This window comes from Lissotriton helveticus, chromosome 3_2 (genome assembly GCF_964261635.1).
Source record: "Lissotriton helveticus chromosome 3_2, aLisHel1.1, whole genome shotgun sequence".
Lineage (NCBI taxonomy): Eukaryota > Metazoa > Chordata > Amphibia > Caudata > Salamandridae > Lissotriton > Lissotriton helveticus.
The window spans coordinates 311,879,837-311,900,122 of NC_136062.1; the positions used below are offsets into that span (position 1 = coordinate 311,879,837).

Genomic DNA, 20,286 nt, shown 5'->3' on the forward strand with positions numbered 1-20,286 from the left:
GATATTAAATAGGAGCGGGCTGAGTGCCGAACCCTGAGGAACTCCGCAACTTAGTTTCCTCGGCCTTGAGGAGACGGCACCCAGCGCCACCTTCTGAGTTCTATTGGACAGATACGAATGTAGCCACCCAAGCACCTGATCCTGTAGACCGATCTCCGTCAGCCGCTGAAGTAGCCTGCCGTGGTCGACCGTATCAAAGGCGGCCGACAGATCCAGGAGCACCAGCATAGCTGAGTCCCCTGTATCTTTCCCTTACTTGTTTTTCCCGCCGGCTCTCCCGCTCAAAGTAGGAGGTAGAACCAGTGAGGACCAGAACCAGTGGGGACCAGTTGCTGAAAGCAGCAAATGGTCTGGGTAGGCTCACAAAGGCGGCATGCCTTTCAAGCTTCTGTTTCGTGAACCCTGTCCATCCTGTGGGAGGAAACTTGGCACCTCGTCCCAGGGTGTGCATTGTTTCAGGCCCCAGAGAGCAGCAGCCTCTTGAACCAGGGGTCCAGAAACATTTCTGGTGGTGGGAGCTGAAAGCAGCCACTCAGCCTGGACACTAGTGGTGGGTTAGTTTTCAGGGGGCATCTCTGAGATGCCCTCTGTGTGCATTTTTCATTATATCCCACACTGGCATCAGTGTGGGTTTAATGTGCTGAGAAGTTTGGTACCAAACTTCTCAGTTTTAAGTGCAGCCATTATGGTGCTTTGGAGTTTGTAATAACAAGCTCCCAGCACCATATACTCTTAATGCAGCACTGCACTTACAATGTCTAAGAATGGACTTAGACACTGTAGGGGTACAGGGCTCTGCACCTGTACCCTCACCACTGGCATAGGGCACCCAGCTAAAGGGGTGACTGATCTATGCCAGGGCAGTGGGTTGTAGGCATGGCACACAAGGATGTGTGCCATGTCGACTCTTTACTTTGTTCTGCACCAAAACACGCAGCCTTCAAAGGCAGTGTGTGTGTATGTAAAGGTACAGGTCCTCTAAGGGTGGCACAATAAGTACTGCAGCCCTTAGAGGCCTTTCCTGGTCACAGTGCCCTGGGTACCTGTGGTACCATTTACCAGGGGCTGACCTGTGGCCAGAGATGCCTATTGGGTTAGTTTTGGGGAAGAACACAGGCCCTGGGAACCTGATTGGCAGGGACCCAGGGCACACCAAGAAAAAGTGCATCAATAGTCTGGCAAAAAGTAGGGAGGTTACTGCAACAGAAACCCACTTTCCTACACTTCCGCACTCCTGGATAGGGAATCCAAGAAGCTGGATCATCTTGGGGAGCGCATGTTCTCTTCCTCCAGCTTGGTGCTGTAGTCCATGAATACTGCATGCCTCTTGGGCTGCGACACACATACAGTCTGGTATACGGTTGCGCAGGTGCTGCCTCAGTGTGCGGAGGAGGCCCGTGCCATTCTCTCCCGGGTAGTGGCGGATGAGAGAGATGCAGCAAAATGCACAATTCGATGTGGAATGGACACAGCTGACTCTCTGGGCAGAACGATTGCTACGTTGGTAGCCCTTCGGCGCTACGCCTGACTAAGGACATCTGTTTTTTTGGGAGATGTTCAGGTAACTTTGCTGGACATGCCCTTCAATGGCCGCCGCCTTTTTGGTGACAAGGCGGACTCTGTGCTCGAGCGTTTTAAGGATTCTCAGGCTACAGCCAGATCCTTAGGCCTCGCTGCGTCCTCCCGTCCCCCACAGTCTGCCTTTTATCCCTTTCGTGGCTAGGGAAGGGGCACCCCACCACGTGTGACCCAGTCCAGCCACCGGCCCACGCAAGCTACCCAGCCTCTGCTTAGCCGCGGATGTGGGACCCTGCGACGTGGATCTGGGAACAAGCGGGTGTGCCAGTCCACCTGCAGCAGCCTCCAAGCCCTTCTAGTCTGACCTTTCAGGGCCATCAACGGCCAGTGGGTGGCAGAATTCGCCATCACCTTCCCTACTGACAATCGATCACGTCAGACAGGTGGGTTTTGCAGATAGCCCGAAGGGGCTACTCACTCCCCTTCAAGACTACCTCTCACTCCATGCCACCATCTCTCGATCGCATGTCACAGGATCATTTGGTGCTTCTCTGCCAGAAAGTTCCACCTCTCTTGGCCAAGGGAGCTATCTGGAAGGTACCTGCGCCGGAAGTAGGTCGTGGTTGCTATTCCTGCTACATTCTGTTGCCCAAATAGGACAAAGGCCTGCCTCCTATCTTAGACCTCAGGACCCTCTAGTGCTTCCTCCGGAAGGAGAAGTTCAAAATGCTAGCCTTGGCTCAGGTCCTGCCTGCCCTCGACCCTGGAGACTGGATGGTAGTGTTGGACTTGCAGGACGCTTATTATCACATCCCCGCCCTGGCAGTCCACAGGCGTGAACTGCGGTTCGCGGTAGGCCATGAGCATTTTCAGCTCACCTTGCTCCCCTTCGGCCATACCAGTGGCACCTCGGGTGTTCACGAAAGTGATGGTGGTCGCAGCTCATGTGCACAGATCGGGGGTTCCAGTCTTCTCCTATCTCGACGAATGGCCGTTGAAGGCGGGCTTGCTCCAGGCTGTCGTCTCCCACCTCCAGACTAGGCCGGACCGCCTGCATTTGCTGGGGTTCACTATCAATGTTCCGAAGTCACACCTGACTCCCTCAGTCGCTCCCTTTCATTGGAGCTGTTCTGGACACATTGCAGTTTCAGGCTTATCCTCCCGAGTCTGAGATATCCGGGCAATGATACTGTTGTTTCAGCTTCTATCCCAGATTTCGGTGAGAATGACTGAGGCTGCTGGGCTTCCTGGCCTCCTGCATCTCGCTGGTAGATCAAGCCAGATGGCATATGCAGGCTCTGCAGTGGGCCCTGAAGTTCCAGTGGGCGCAGCATCAGGGGAATCTTTCTGACTATGTCCAGATCTCGGAGGTGACTGCGCAACAACTGCAGTGGTGGTTAACGAACCAGGATTGGGTCAGAGGCAGATCCCTCTCCCTTTCCCAACCAGACCTCATGGTGGTGACCGATGCTTCACTCCTGGGATTGGGCGGCCACCTGGACGAGGCAGGGATCAGAGGAGTCTGGTCTCCATATCAACCTATTGGAGCGATTCGCTTGGCACTGAAGGCATTCCTTCCTTCCCTCGAGGGAAAGGCAGTGCAGATGTTCACAGACAACACCACCACCATGTGGTACTGCAACAAACAAGACTGGGTGGGGTCGTGGACCCTTTGTCAAGAAGCTCTTCGCCTTTGGACATGGCTGGAGCATCAGGGCATTACCCTAGTGGTTCAACACCCGGCAGGTTCTCTTAATGCCAGGGCGGACTAACTCAGCCATCGGTGCCTGGTAGATTAGGAATTGCGTCTTCACTCAGAGGTGGTGCAAGGTCTCTTTCAGTTGTGGGGTAAGCCTTGGTTCGATCTGTTTGCCACCGTAGAGAACGCGAAATGCCAGCACTTCTGCGCGTTGGAATTTCCAAGGCGGCACTCGCTCGGTGAAGCTCTTTGTAGTGAGTGGAGCTGCTGCCTCCTGTAAGCCACTTCCGCCTGTACCACTTCTGCCTCGAGTGCTGAAGAAGATTAAACGCGACCGGGCACAAGTCATGCTCCGGACCTGGCACGAAGAGTCTTGTACCCCAAGCTCCTGAGCATGGCCATTGATGCTACGATTAGACTGCCCCTTCAAGACGATCTTCTGTCGCAGCAGCAGGGGATGGTCCTTCACCCGTATTTCCAGCCTCCACTTTCTTGGGTAGAGATTGAGCGACGACAGTTGACAGCTTTTGACCTTCCTCCCGAAGTCTGTAATGTCATCTTGTCAGCCATACATTCCTCCACTAAGACGGTATACTCCGGTCGATGGAACAAGTTTGTGGCATAGTGCACAGCAAAGGCTGTGGATCCCCTTTCTTCCCCTCTTTTGTGCCTTCTTTCTTTGGCCCAGCAGGGCCCTGCTCTGGGCACTCTTAAAGGCTACCTGGCAGCCATTTCTGCTTTTCTTCGGCTGCCAGATAGCCCTCTTTGTTCAAGTCCCCTATTGTAAGTTGCTTCTTTAAAAGCGATATTCACCTCTTTCCTCCATCTCCTTTCATAATGCGTCAGTGAGACGTGAACCTTGTCTTGACTTCTCTTATGCGCTCCCTTCGAGCCTCTTCACAACTGTCCTCTCAGGCCTCACTCTGAAGACTGCTTTTCTTGTTGCCATCACCTCTGCTTGCAAAGTGAGCGAACTTCAGGCCCATTCTTCTAAGCCTCCTTTACTTTCAGATCATCCGGGCAAAGTGGTGCTCAGAAAGAGATCCTCTTTCTTGTCTAAAGTAGTCATTCCCTTTCACATCGGGCAGACTATTACTCTGCCCACCCTTTTCCCGCCTCCGCTCCCTTCCAAAGAGGAGGAGAGACTCTACGGTCTGGATCCAAAACGTGCATTGTCTTCCCACCTTGCCCCCACAAAGGAGTCCCGGGGGACGATCAACTCTTTGTTGGCTATGTGGGTGTAAAAAAATGTCTGACTGTGCAAAAGCGTACCATCTCTCGATAGGTAGTTCTTTGTATCAAGATTTGTTATGCTTAGGCTAAAAAGGAACCTCCAGTGGGGCTTGCGCGCTCCTTCCACTAGAACTACAGCAGCGACCACTGCTTTGTCGCGAGGAGTTCCACTTATCAATATCTGCCAGGCGGCCACGTTGGGCTTCTATGCACACGTTTACCAGACATTACTGCCTGGATAGTCAAGTCTGGGGGGACAGCTACTTTGCCCGTTCTGTCCTCCAGGACTTTCACGTGTGAACTTGGTTTGCAGACCCTCCTCCGGGGTTGGTATTACTGGGGTATCAATTCTAAGGTAAGGAATCTATAACTAATAGTCTCTTTCAGATGAACAAGTTACTTACCTTCGGTAATGATGTATCTATAAGAGACATATTTTAGTTATAGATTCCTTACCGCACCACCCATCCTCTCTGCGCTGCGACCTGCCTTCTAGGGTTAGGGACACCCTTATAGGGCCCTAGTGTGGCTCACTAGTGGTCGGTGTCTTTCATGGCTCTGCGCTTGTGGCAGGGAAAGTTGTTAGTACTGACGTCAACGCGCAGTGGCGGCTTACAATTAGGCACCGCAAGGTCATCCCGGCGACGCCGACGTCACCTAAGGACGCGCAGGGGTATTGCTGAAGAAAGATTATCCAGATCCTGTCTGACGCCTGGGGGTAATTCTAAGGTAAGGAATCTATAACTAATATATGTCTCATACAGATACATAATTATCGAAGGTTAATAACTTGTTCAATACTCCAACACCCAAAGCTGGTTGGAAAACATGTCAACATTATAGACTGAATCACTGAGATTCTGGCTTAGTTGAGATTTGTGGGTCTTTCCTGCTTGAAGAGGAAGAACATATGATATCAGAGGAGCCATACATAATGATGAATTATTATTTGAGTGTGCAGTGCAAGTAAGCCACAAAAGGAATTTAATTGCTTGTACGGTTTTTGTGATCAATTGATTTGTAACCTCTGTTTTATTGGAGCAGATAGCTTAGACTAAACAGCATCTTTTATTTATTTATTTTTTTATTGAGAATTCATTGATACAAAACAGACACAGCATAAAAAATTTAACAACAAGAATCCTAGTAGAAATACATTATCTGATAATATGCTTCGATAAGCAGAGAAGCAACATAGATAAATCCACACATTAAATATACATATAAATAGGTGTTTTCTCAAACATATAAATATACCTATAAGGGGCTCCAACCCCAGTTAATTATAACTACCCTTCCCTCCAATTTTTTAGGGGAGCCCATATCTTATTGCCAAAATCGCGCTTTTTCTTCCCCTTGTGGAGATATAGAGTGGATTCGATATTATGGATGCCAAGAAACCTAGTCAGCCACATTTGAAAGGTTGGGGCAATTGGATCCTTCCAAGCAGCTGAAAGTAAAATACGTAATACAGCGACGGCCAGAAAAATAAAGGCCTCTGTTTCTTTATTCATAAGAGCCGTTTTACTATCGCTCCCGAGGATCATCACCGTCGGGGATAGGCTGATCTTTAAGCCTAGCAGCCCCTCCAAAAAATTTTCGATCTCAGTTTTTATCAAGCTAAGCTTCTCGCAATAAAAAAAATATGTAAAAGATCTCCAGGGCCTTTCTGGCACCTAGGGCAGTTACTATCAATTCTCATACCCCAATCGTGTGACTTAGATGGTGTGTAGTACAGATTAAAGAGTGTTTTGAAATGCTGAACCTTCAGGTTAGAGGACCGTAGTACCTGCTTATCCAAACCCAAAGCTTTATCAAGATCGGTATCCGGATCTTAAAGTCTGACTTCCCAGGCAGCCTCGTGCTTCTCAAGATCATCGGGCGATCTTTCTATCAAAGCTTGGTAAATGCTGCTAATCTTATCACCTCCTCTTAGCAAGTATCCCAGCACAGGATAATAAGAGCCGGGGACGATGTCCGAGATAACAGTTTTAAGTGTTTGTGAAACCTGGAGATACTTAAAGATTTGGCAGCCGGACAATCCATACTTCTCCTGTAGCCAGTTAAAGCTCATAATGCTACCATTCAGCATCACATCGCCCACCGTCCGGATGCCCAGCTGTTCCCAGCCTTTCCAGGGCCCATCCATACTCAAGTTTGGTAAATACCCTGAGTTCCACAGCGGGGTATACAAATTGATCTTAGGGATATGGAGCAATTTCTGCAAATTTTTCCACAGATCCCAGGCACTAAGCGCCCCCTTATACCGGGATTTAAAAAAAAATCTACGGCTAGTTTTTCTCAGCAGTGCCCCCACATCCTTTTTTACCATCAATAGTTCGTACATTGATGGTGGGACATATAAATCAGAGGTCGGGTCATATGAGTATCTCCCACCGGGTACTGGTTCAAATAATATAGACATCTGCGTCAACAAACAGGCCCAGTGGTAGACTCTTATATTTGGGACTGCTAGACCTCCACGTTCCTCTGGGAGAAGGCAGTTGTATCTCCGCTTCTAAAAAAACCTACGCTTGACCCTGCTTGCCTTTCCAACTACCGACCAATCTCCCTGCTTCCTTTTCCAGTTAAAATCATGGAAAAATTGGTTACCCGCACTCTGTCCGGCTTCTTAGAAGGGAACACCTTGCTGGACGAGACGCAATTCGGTTTTCGCCCAGCTCATGGGACGGAATCCGCGTTGGTGACCGTGTTAGACAATCTGCGGGCGCGAGTCGACAGTGGTCGGGCAGCCTTTTTGGTGCTGCTCGACATGTCGGCCGCGTTCGACACGGTCAGCCACCCCACCTTGATTTCGAGGCTGGAAGAGTGCGGGGTCAAAGATAAGGCCAGGGACTGGTTAATCTCCTACCTGGACAACCGTCAGCAACGGGTCTCGCTCCCCCCCTTCAGTTCAGAGGAGCGGAGAGTAGGACAAGGAGTACCGCAGGGCTCAGCCATCAGCCCTATACTCTTTAATGTTTACCTCCGCCCTCTAGTCCAGCTCATTAAATCTTTTGGGATCTCCGCATTTAATTATGCGGATGATACCCAGCTGGTCTTTTCACTGGAGGGACAGGGTGCAGTCCCATTGGAGACTTTCCACCGGTGCATGCAGGCGACAGCGGAATGGCTCCGTTTGAACTCATTACAGTTCAATGGAACTAAGACAGAGGTCCTGTACTGCTCCAACGACCGAGTTCCCCGAGATCTCCCAGATGACTTCTGGCCTCCGTCATTCTCAGAGTCGGTGTCAGACGCACGATCGGCCCGCAATCTGGGTGTTACTTTTGGGCCCAACCTGCAGTTGGACCTGCACGTAAATAAAACCACCTCAACGTGCATGATGTTGATCCGCATGCTGCGCAAGGTCTTACCCCTCCTCCCTGAGCAAGCCAGACCCGAAGTAGTGCGAAGTACCATCCTAAGTCGACTCGACTACTGTAACGCACTACTTCTGGAGGCCCCGGTAACACTTCTGGGCAAGCTCCAAAGGGTGCAAAATATGGCTGCCAAACTTGCCCTCTCCCGCCCTTACTACAGCTCTGCAACGGCAGCGCTACAAGAACTCCACTGGTTGCCGGTCCATTCACGCGCTCGCTATAAAGCAGCGTGCATTGTGTTCAGGGCTATCCACGGCCTGGGCCCAATCCCTTTGCAGAGAATGTTTGCCTGGTACCTCCCATCGCGAGCCTTACGCTCCTCTTCATCCAGGCTATTAGTAGTTCCACGTTTCCAGAGAGTGAGGATGGGTGGCCGATCGTTTAGAGTAGCGGCGGCCAAACTCTGGAACTCCCTGCCATTATCCCTGAGAAGCCTTGAGGATCTTGTAGCCTTTAGAAAGGCGTTGAAAACCCACATCTTCCCTAGAACAGGCTAGGCTGTTGAATCTGCTGGATTTTGGGTCGAAGCGCCAGGATGCCCTTGGTGGTGACAGGTTTGCGCTATAGAAGTATACCACAATACAATACAATATATCTTGCCACCCGCCTGGTTTTACCATACTGCCAAGGAAACTATTGAAGATAGACTCTATCTTTTTTAACATCCCTTCCTCGATTAGATAGGGTATACATCTAAACAAGTAAAGGAGTTTGGGCAACACGTCTTTAGCACGTTGGTCCTACCTATGAGCGATAGATGCAGTGAATCCATCCGCTTCAAATCTGGCTCGATTTTTTTTTAGGAGTGGGGCGAAATTATCCTGAATAATAGAGCCGGTTTCTGCGTTAATTACTACCCCAAGACAAGTCGCAGAATCGATATACCTTTGATCAACTTTGACAACCTCCTTTGAGCAGATTACCTGTGTTTTTAACTCATTCAGGCGGTACCCTGAATGCATACCGAACTCCCTAGTGACTTCCACCAGTATCCGCATGGCCTCAGCTGGCTCTGATGTAATCACTGCCAGATCATCGGCGTACGCCAATATTTTACTTTCGAATCCATTAGTTAATGCTGGCTGGATTCCCTCATTCCCCAGAATTTGCCTGACCAGCGGGTCGAATGTACAATGCAAACAGGATAGGTGAGCAGGGGCAACCCTGGCGGGTGCCCCTGCTTATCCTGATCCTATCTGAGCTCTGGCCCATCATCTGTATTTGGGCCATTGGATCACAATACATGGCCTCTATGGCCATCAGGATTTTTGGGCCAAAACCTCTCTCTCTCAGGACGTCCCACAGGTATAACCATCTGACGCGATCGAACGCCTTTTCCGCGTCGCGGAGGATCATGGCGACCCCCCTCCCCCCAGCAGCATAGGCCTCAAACAGCGAGATTGCTCTTCTAACGTGGTCCGCCGTTCCTCGACCGGGAATGAACCCATGCTGCCAGGGGGAGACGAGCCCACCAATGACCCTCCCCAACCGTGCGACCAGGATCTTTGCGTACAGCTTATTGTCCGAATTAATCAAGGATATTGGCCTGTAGGACCCAGGGTTTTCCCTTGGCTTTCCCTTTTTATGAAAGACTATGATGTTAGTGTCTTTCCATGTTTCAGGGATCTTGCCCGTACAGATGCCATTGAATAGGTCCAACAATATTGGAGCCAGCTCTGCCGAAAGACACTTATACACCTCGAGGGGGATGTTATCTGGCCCAGTAGCCTTACCGGCAGCTAGGTCAGATCATGCCTCACGGATCTCATCTAGCGTTCTATCCAGCTCCAATTTTTCCCTGTCGCTAATCTCAATCTGGGCCCAATATCCGGATAGCTGCCATATGGACGCACCCCACCCATTTCTTCCTTATACAGGGTTTGATAAAAGTTTGCAAAAACTGAGAGAATGCCCTGGGGTTCCACAACATCACGTCCATTCTCGCGGATGCTTGTTATAATGTTTTTAGTGTAGTCTTGTCTGACTTTTAGCGCTAGTTCCTTCCCAACCTGCTCCCCAGTCTCATACAATCTCCTCTTAAATGTCCAGTATTCCGCTGCCACTTTTTCTGCCAGTTGTTTTTGTAGTTCCGCTTTAATTAGACAGATACTGGTTTGGCTCTCTCTGCCTTCCCTTCCTTGTATTAGATCTTGGCAGTGCTGTTCTTCTGCCTTAGCTAGATCTGCCAGAAGCTTGTTCCTATTGGTTTGTACTTTTTTCCGAGCCTGAGCAGCGTAGCTAATGACCTCCCCCCTCAATGCTGCTTTAAATGAGTCCCACGCACAGTTCCTTGATGCACTATAGCGATTGGCATCAAAGAATTCGCGGGCCTATTTTTGCATATGTTCCACAAACTGTGCATCAGTCAAGAGTTTCCTATTGAATGTCCATGCCCTGCAGTTCCTAACTAATCCAATACCATTGTATGTGATTGCCAGCGGGCTATGATCCGGGAGGACCTTAGGAAGTTTCCTAATACTGATCTTACTAATTTCTGTGGATGATATAAGGAAATAGTCCAGCTTACTATACCTCTGGTGGGGGCAAGAGAAGTATGTGTAGCCTGGGTCTCTAGGCTCCTTTGCCCCCAGACATCCGTTAGACCATGCGACATCATCATAGACCGGAGAGCCATAGATACCCTTGGTTTTCTACCAGCATACGAGCTTCCCGCAGAAAGATCTATAGAAATATTAAAGTCTCCACATACCAGAATGGGAACCGGCCATGTTGACAGTTCCTCTTCTAATATTTCGAAAACCTCTGGGTCGTCCTGATTTGAGCCATAGATGACACAAATAGTAAGGCCGCACTCCAATTCCGCCAGGGCCTATCTACCCAGTGCATCAGACTTGGCCCGTTTCGCCCCCCCCTCCCCCCAGCATATTTTCCCCCAAAATCACTACCCCCCTTACTGTTGAGGTTTGAGAGGAGCATGCCAAAATATTGAACCCTCCAACCCTGAGGAGCTGCTTCTTAGCCCATGGGAGGTGGGTTTCCTGAAGGCACAGGATATCGATAGGTTCAGTTTTGACAAACTGTGCCAGTCTTGCTCTCTTCCTCCAATCGTTCAGCCCGCCTATGTTTATTGAGTATACATTAAGGCTCGCCATACTTATTGCTAGAAAAACACCTTACTTTTATTGGCAAAGAGTGGAAAGAAGCTTTTTCCATAGCATGCATACCATTTCCTGAAAACACAAGAACTATAGAAAGCACTGTACCATAAATTCTCATTTTATTTTGTTACTCCCCCTTACCCCCCCAGTCCGTGACCCCCCGCCCCCTTCGAAATCCCCGCCCTCCACCCAGCCCCCTTCCTACCCCCCCCTCTACTGGAAGCACTCAGACCTTGGTCTGAGCTTATGATGGTTGTGTGCAGCAGCGTGGAGCATGGGCGCAGCTGTTAATAGAACAAAACATTCAAATGAACCACATCAATACCCCTCCCAATCCACCCCACAAGAAGCACAGAAAGTAAAAAAAAAAAAAAGAAAGAAACCGGAAAAACAGATCTGAGCTTAAGTCCATGTACCTGGACTCAATACCAGCTGTATAAACAAGGAACGGAAAAGAAGAAGAGTCATACTGCTAAGCCAGACAGTACAAATAGGTATGGCAGCAATCGCAATATAAGTTTTAGACCCCTCGCCAGACTAAGCACTCCGCTAGTCAAACTTATTTGATTCACAAAGAGTCCAAAATCTCCTTTGCCTTAACTTCTGACGAGAAGTATAGAGTCCTCCCATCTTTAACTATCTTAAGCTGCGCTGGATTCACTAAGTAGACCTGGATATGTTTATCCTGAAGGGACTTGATCAACTGGCGGAGTCTCCACTGCCTCTCGACCGTTGCGTGGCAAAAGTCCGGTTTCACAAAAAAGGTCACTCCCTCGCTAGATCTTTTTGCGTCAGGGCGGGCCTTCTCAGATATGATCTGCCGGAGAACATAGTTCTCAAAGAATATCAAAACTGCCCTTGGTTTATCGCTGCTTCCAGCCCCCGGGCGAACTCTAAACGGAGTACGATGTATTCTCTGCATTTCCGCCGCCCAGTTCCACTCAGATAATTCCGGGAATGCCGATTTAAAGACCCTGATGTCTGAGCCCTCTGCCCCTTCCGGAACCCCCAGGACTCGCAGGTTGTTGCGCCTTAACCGATTTTCCATGTCCTCCAGTTTCCATTGGATGTCAACTACCTGGGCGCTCTGGGAGTCTACCTTGGATGATGCTACAGCAACTTATGCTTCAGTTGCCACGATCCGTTCCTCCAAGTTAGTGACTCTATCCCCCCACATTGGTGTATGCCTTAGACAGTTTTCTAACACCTTGCATCTTACGCATTGCCACCTGTGACTTCCGGGTGTCCTGTCTAGCTTCTTCCCTATGCGTAAGGATGGTCTGGTATATAACATCTAATAGTGGAGGATAGGATACTGGGGCCTCGGCATTGGGACTTCCCTGAAGGGGTGTAGCTGAAGAGTGGTCTCAGGCCAGATCCCGCATCTGTTGTACATGGGCGTCTCTCTGGGCGACAGGTCTTTTAGCCGTGCTGGGGGGGGGTTCTGTTCCAGATCACTGTCGGATTCCAAATTGCTCTCCTCCTGAGAGGAGCTCCCCTCCTCATCGGACCACTCTGCATTCTCTGATACCGAGAAGAAACGCTCGCTACTATCTTTCTCCTTCTCTTGTTCTTTATCCCTTTCTTGTTCTTTATCCCTTTCATCCATAAGAGTCAGCTGGGCCAGGGGAGGGCACAATAGTGTAATCTCTTTCTCCTTCGCTCTACCCTTGTCCCCTCCAATCGCCAGAGCTTGCCGCGGAGCCGTCTCCAGCTTGTTACTCGGCAGTACAGGCACTTGTACGGAATGTACAGGATAAGCGGTATTTTCAGTTGTCCCCCCCACTATCAGATGCAGCCCCATCAAGTTGTTCATCAGTACCATTCGTAGACACTGGGAATCCCTCAGCTGCCCCTTGCCCCCCTGTTTCAGCCAGACCTTCTACCATCACATCAATTGGCGTCATCGCATTCTCTAGCCCCTCTACCTCGTCCGGAAGGGGCATAGATGTGGAGTTGGTACCTGACTCTTTAGCCTCCTTGGTCTCCTGTGTTGCCATCTCCAGGGCTAGGGATCGAGGCACCGCCACAAGAGCGTTCTTCTGGCTCCTTCCTCCACGAACCAGCAGCTCCGAAATAGAGGGGGACTGCCGTGGGTGCTGTACCACCTGTTTGCCTCTCTTCGGTAGTACCGGTACTTCCGCAGGTCCACCTATATTCGGGTCCCCTGTGGGCAAGGATGTTTCTGCTGGCTCACGCTGTACTTGCTCTGAGATTGGGGCTGGAGCTGGGGCTGCCTGCGCTGCCTGCATTGCCTGTGCCGACTGCGCTGCTTGTGCTGCCTGGGCTTTCTTCTTTGCTGCTGCTGCAGCCTTTGCTGTCGCTCCTGCTGCCTTTTTCGGGGCCATTATCGCTGTAATAGCTACTGGGTGCCGCCTCCGTTGTAAGAGACTGCTCAACGCAGTCGTTCCACCCGCAGCTCTTCCCTCGGCTCCCCCGGCCTGCCTCGACCAGCTACTGACACGCCCCCAGCGCCGCAGACGTCCGATCCAGAACGCCAGAGCGGCTGCCAGCAGCCTCAGAATCCCGTCTGTATCCGCGAATTGGTTCGCTCCGAAGCCCGCTGCTCCGGTCCGCCAGGGAGTGCACAGCATCCGCGCACCTTCGCCCGATCAGGACATCCAGGTAAGCCGCTACTTCTGTGGGGGATGGGGGGTTACTGTGCCTCGCCCACGCTGCTGCTCCGCGGCTTCCTCACACAGCCGCCATCTTGCTCCCCGGTGGACTAAACAGCATCTAATGGTAAAACAAATGGGTATATCGAAAATAGGGATGTATAATCAAGGGAGGAGGTGAGAGACTTTTGACATGTGATCTGAAATTGGTCTTTACATCTTGGTTTTGAATTGGGTGTATACAAATGTATTTAAAAAATATATATACATGTATCCCCAATCACATCACTTCCGTGTTTTTATAGCAGGTGTAATACACCAGTAGTTTGTTTACAGTGGCGGCAGAGTCATCTACCTTCTTCAGAAGGAGGATGCAAGTTCATGTTCCTCCTTGTATTGATTACATGTTTACTTAATGCTCCATTCAGCCGCACTCTTAGAAGCTGCAGCGATTCGCCATAAAAGAAGAAATTAACCTCTGCACGAGTTCACTGCTATTTGGCACTCTATGATGTATGACAGGGATAAAGCCTAAATTACTTACATTGTTGCACTCTATACTGTTTCATTATAGGACTATCGCTGCAAAATAGGTAAAAGTTGTGACTTGGGTACGGCTTCTCTAGAGTTCACCTGGAGTGCCTGGGTTATTGACAACCCCTTTGAGGTATTAGAGGCCTGATTGCTAAGGCATAGATTTACCTACGCAAATCTTATGAGATGCCAGTTTGAGAAAACAAAGGTTTATTTACTTGTGTTTCATGCAGAGGTCCACACGCTACCACTGTGTTCTGTCGACCTGCTCTGCAAGGGCCTGCATGAAAGAGAAGCAAAAAAGGCATGGCAGGTGCTAGGTACTTACTCATGTATTACCTTTATGGGTCAGATGTTTTCAACTGGATTTTTCAGAAGGCACGAATGTGGTGATTAGGTGGCAAGAATGAGACTCGTGGAGAGAACGCAGCCACGGATGCACTCAGTAATCTCACTCAAAATAAGTATACAAGTAATCGGAAAGTAATCAAATTATCTGTTCGCGTGCACCAGGAAAACAGGCCCTTCTAAGCCTTTACACTGAAATCAAAGGTGAGACCGGGTGGCTACCCAGAAAATCCTGGTGCACTGCTCAAATCACTCCACAGAGTGTAATCACAATCTTTAAGCATGATAAGATTTAAATTGAATAACGCATGTGATACAAATGTTGCAACATAAACAACAATCAAATGTGCAAATAACACAAGGATACATTTCCTGGAATCTTCAGCTGATGATTAGATGCTTGTTTTAATCAATGTTCATAGAAATTGTTGCGAATTTTACAAAATCCAAGACAATGGCATCATTAGTTCAGATACAAATCCCAATGCATTTCGGGCTTCAACATAGCGCCCTTCGACAGGGGAATCTATAAATGATAATTACACAACAATATAGTATTTGAAATGCAACGAAAATGTCATGGGTTCATACAATTTCGGTCAGGAAAACGTACATTGATGAAGAAGTGATGATTTTATTCCATAGTATAAGTTCGAGATGTGAATAGATACCAAACCACCAGAAAAAAGAAAAGAAAAGAAAGACCATAATGGTGAACTTGGGGCAGCCGGGGAGACCACTGTTTCTTAGGTACCCTACAAATGACCCCGATATTGTGTGCAGAAGTCCGTGTTAGCAAAACCGTGCAGAGAAAAGGAACGTAGAGTGACAGGCAAGACAGGGAAGGTTCTTACTAAATATTGGGGCGTTCCTCATATATAGGAGATGTGGCCTCAGGTTAAAACATCATGAAACTGTATGGAGTCGGACTGACTCAAGTCCTCAGAATCGGTAGCAGCAACTGTGGTGGGAGCAAACGTAGGAACGAATGCAGTGAGGTGGGAACCAAAGGCGAGATTAACCAAAACGAAAAGCATTATAGGTCGGGGACTCACCTGCTGGATGTCGAACATGAACCCACAGCGTGGGAAGGATGGTGATTCGCTGTCCGATATAAGTCTGAATAATCGTATAAGTGAACATGTATATGAGCCATCGTTGCGAGTTATCCTATCACTAAGTATCACTAAAATGGGCTCGTGGCTCAGACTCACCGAATACAGCGGCAGCTCAGTGAACGGCGTCTCTCTAAACGTGGCAATAGCTGAAAACGCTAAATGCTCACGCCGCTGGCAAGCGTGTTAAGAAAGCGCATAGTCATAAACAACGGACTGGTGCTGAGATTACAAAGGGGCGGCCATAAAACTTAAGAATAAAAGAATGAAAGAAGAGTGCAAGGACAATCGAAGAACGGATAAAAACGAAAAGAGCACCGAGTATTGGTGAATAAAGTGAATAATGTGATCTACAAATGTGATGTTAGGTCCAGCATTAGTATGTCATAAACAGTGAAATGTACACAATGTATTGTTCGCATAGTCAATAGAATTACAATTTTTAAAAAAGTTGAAAAAAAAGAGACAATATCATGACAAGGGAATATACATCTTAAACATCACATGTATAATCCGCAATATGCAGACCATGTCGCTAAGAGCATAGTTGTAGAAATAGAAAACATTCCAGTGCAGCAATGGCATGTGTAGTTACAAAAAGCATGCTAACTCAAATTTGTCATTTAACCCTGTAGGAGTCAAAGATTGCATGTGCCAGATCCAGTGTGTTTCACGCTGTGATAGTCACGCTCAGGGCTAGGTTCAACCACCTCAAGTATGCCAAATCTGACTTGAGCTATGTTGTGTTTATTAATGTTCCAGTGTTGAGCGATGGGAGAACTAGCAGTGTTAGTTCTTATGCGACTCTTATGCTCAGTAATTCGTGTGCGCAACGCGCGTTCAGTTTTGCCTACATAATATAAGTCACAAGGACATTTAATGTAGTAGATTACGTGGTGAATGTTACATGTGGCGTTGTATTTCAACGGAATGGGTTTGCCTGACTTAGGGTGGTGTAAAACTTTGCCAGTGATGGCATTGTTGCTATTGGAACAGTTCATACATTTGAGCAACCCCTTATATGCCACTTTCGTCTTAGGTGGATTTCTATTTAGAATTTCCTTTAAGTTCTGGGATCTCTTGTAAGCGAACATGGGAGGTGCTGTAAACATCCCTTTAAAATCAGGTTCTGATTGGAGTAATGACCATCTGTTTAGTACGATGGATTTCACCAATTTGGATGGAGTTGAAAATGTGGATACAAACACTTCTCTGGGGGATGTTGTGGGCTTGTTACTTTTTTTCAAGAGGTCCTCTCGGCTCAGGACGGAAACCCTTTTTACTGCCTGTTCTAGAACTGTATCAGGGTAACCTCTTTGTTTGTATTTGTCTTTAAAAACATCAATCGTCTGCATGCCAATCATGTAGTCAGAATTGATGCGCTTAATGCGGAAAAACTGCGAAAAAGGTAAGTGGCGCTTAAGTGACCAGCGATGAAAACTCTGGTAGGCTAGAGCATTATTCCGATCAGTGGGCTTAGTGAAAAAAGAAGTTTCAATACTGCCGTTGGAAATGGTTATGAGAATGTCCAAGAACGGAATGTGCTGAGCATCAATGTGATGTGTGCAGTGAATGCGTGGGTTGAAGGTACTGAGTTGCAGAATGTTATTTTCTAGATCAGAACGAGAGCCTTGCCATATGATGAGAATATCATTAATATAGCGTTTGAATGCTATCAGATTCATTGTCCAGTGAGGTTGTGTCAGGATGTGTTCATGCTCGGACTTCATCATGAAGATGTTTGCGTAGCTGGGGGCTCCAGCAAAGCCCGTTGATGTACTATTGGACTGGAGGAAAAACCGCCCTTGCCATTGAAAGTAACTGTGGAATAAGCAAAAGTGTAATATTTCAAGTAGAAATACACGATTGGCTCTGATTGTATCAGTTCTCAATAGGGCCCATTCTATGGCCTCTAGCCCCTCAAGATGGGGAATGGAGGAGTAGAATGAAACGACGTCCACTGTGCAAAGCCAGACTTCCTTGCCAGGGGGAACAATAATCTCTCTTAAAATGTTGAGTAAATGAGTGGTATCTTGTATGTACGTGGGACTAGATTGTACTATAGGCTGAAGGAAGGTGTCCAGATAGCGTCCTAATGAATGGAACCACAACCCGAGACGAGACTGCAACTCAGAATAGTTCTAGAACAGGCAGTAAAAAGGGTTTTCCTCCTAAACCGAGACGACCTCTTGAAAAAAAGTAACAAGCCCACAACATCCCCCAGAGAAGTGTTTGTATCCACATTTTCAACTCAATCCAAATTGGTGAAATTCATCCTTACTCCAATCAGAACCTGATTTTAAAGGGATGTTTACAGCACTTCCCATGTTCGCTTACAAGAGATCCCAGAACTTAAAGGAAATTCTAAATAGAAACCCACCTAAGACGAAAGTGGCATATAAGGAGTTGCTCAAATGTATGAACTGTTACAATTGCAACAATGCCATCACTGGCAAAGTTTTACCCCACCCTAGGTCAGGCAAACCCATTCCGTTGAAATACAACGCCACATGTAACACTCACCACGCAATCTACTACATTAAATGTCCTTGCGACTTATATTATGTAGGCAAAACTGAACGCGTGTTGCGCACACGAATTACTGAGCATAAGAGTCGCATAAGAACTAACACTGCTAGTTCTCCCATCGCTCAACACTGAAGCATTAATAAACACAACATAGCTCAAGTCAGATTTGGCATACTTGAGGTGGTTGAACCTAGCCCTCAGCGTGACTTGTCCAAACTGCTATCACAGCGTGAAACGCACTGGATCTGGTACATGCAATCTTTGACTCCTACAGGGTTAAATGACAAATTTTAGTTAGCATGTTTTTTGTAACTACACATGCCATTGCTGCACTGGAATATTTTCTGTTTCTACAACTATGCTCTTAGCGACGTGGTCTGCATATAGTGGATTATACATGTGATGTGTAAGATGTATATTCCCTTGTCATGATATTGTCTCTTTTTTCAATTTTTTTAGAAATTGTAATTCTATTGACTATGCGAACAATACATTGTGTACATTTCACTGTTTATGACATACTAATGCTGGACATAACCTGTTGTGATCATCACATTTGTAGATCACATTATTCACTTTATTCACCAATACTCGGTGCTCTTTTCGTTTTTATCCGTTCTTCGATTGTCCTTGCACTCTTCTTTCATTCTTTTATTCTTAAGCTTTACCATCTTAAAATGGCCGCCCCTTTGTAATCCCAGCACCAGTCCGTTGTTTATGACTATGCGCGTTCTTAACACGCTTGCCAGCGGCGTGAGCACTTAGCGTTTTCAGCTATCGCCGCGTTTAGAGAGACGCCGTTCACCGAGCTGCCGCTGTATTCGGTGAGTCTGAGCCACAAGCCCATTTTAGTGATACTTAGTGATAGGAAAACTCGCAACGATGGCTCATATACATGTTCACTTATACGATTATTCCGACTTGTACGGACAGCGAATCACCATCCTTCCCACGCCGTGGGTTCATGTTCGACATCCAGCGGGTGAGTCCCCCGACCTATAATGCTTTTCGTTTTGGTTAATCTCGCCTTTGGTTCCCACCTCACTGCATTCGTTCCTACGTTTGCTCCCACCACAGTTGCTGTTACCGATTCTGAGGACTTGAGTCAGTCCGACTCCACACAGTTTCATGATGTTTTAACCTGAGGCCACATCTCCTATATATGAGGAACGCCCCAATATTTAGTAAGAACCTTCCCTGACTTGCCTGTCACTCTACGTTCCTTTTCTCTGCACGGTTTTGCTAACACAGACTTCTGCACCCAATATCGGGGTCATTTGTAGGGTACCTAAGAAACGGTGGTCTCCCTGGCTGCCCCAAGTTCGCCAATATGGTCTTTTTTTTTCTGGTGGTTTGGCATCTATTCACATTTCGAACTTATACTATGGAATAAAGTCATCACTTCTTCATCAATGTACGTTTTCCTGACCGAAATTGTATGAACCCATGACTTTTTCGTTGCATTTCAAATACTATAATGTTGTGTAATTATCATTTATAGATTCCCCTGACGAAGGGCGCTATGTTGAAGCCTGAAATGCATTGGGATTTGTATCTGAACTAATGATGCTATTGTCTTGGATTTTGTGAAATTCGCAACAATTTCTATGAACATTGATTAAAACAAGCATCTAATCATCAGCTGAAGATTCCAGGAACTTTATCCTTGTGTTATTTGCACATTTGATTGTTGTTTTTGTTGCAACATTTGTATCACATGCGTTATTCAATTTAAACCTTATCATGCTTAAACATTGTGATTACACTCTGCGGAGGGATTTGAGCAGTGCACCGGGATTTTCTGGGTAGCCACCCGGTCTCACCTTTGATTTAAGAATGAGAATCGAGCACACTTTCAAAAGAAAATGAAAAATACTCTCACTTTACCCTTTGGTTTACTCTAAAGGAAAGCTGAAACTTTGTATCCTTCTGTGTACCAGGTTAAAATGGGCCTATTACACGTGGTGGGGAGAAAACTGCCCTATGGTCTGGTGCATCATATAGGAAGGGCCCAAAGCACGTACATATATTTGTCTTATGGAAAAATATTCGGCCTCATTGAACCTACTACATTTCCTATGGTATATCCAGTCTTACTTGTGTTATGGGGGCTTGGGAAATGTGTAAAATGTTGGAATTGTGTACAGCTAGTTTTGATGCACTGTGCATATAATATTTTTAACTCTTTCTTCT

At 47.5% G+C, this 20,286-nt stretch overlaps 1 protein-coding gene across 3 annotated transcripts in view; it reads left to right on the forward strand.

Annotated features, from left to right (window-relative positions):
- The window catches only part of KIF18A (kinesin family member 18A), a 379,530-nt gene that overhangs the window by 258,291 nt on the left and 100,953 nt on the right, over nt 1-20,286 (forward strand). The window lies entirely within an intron of this gene.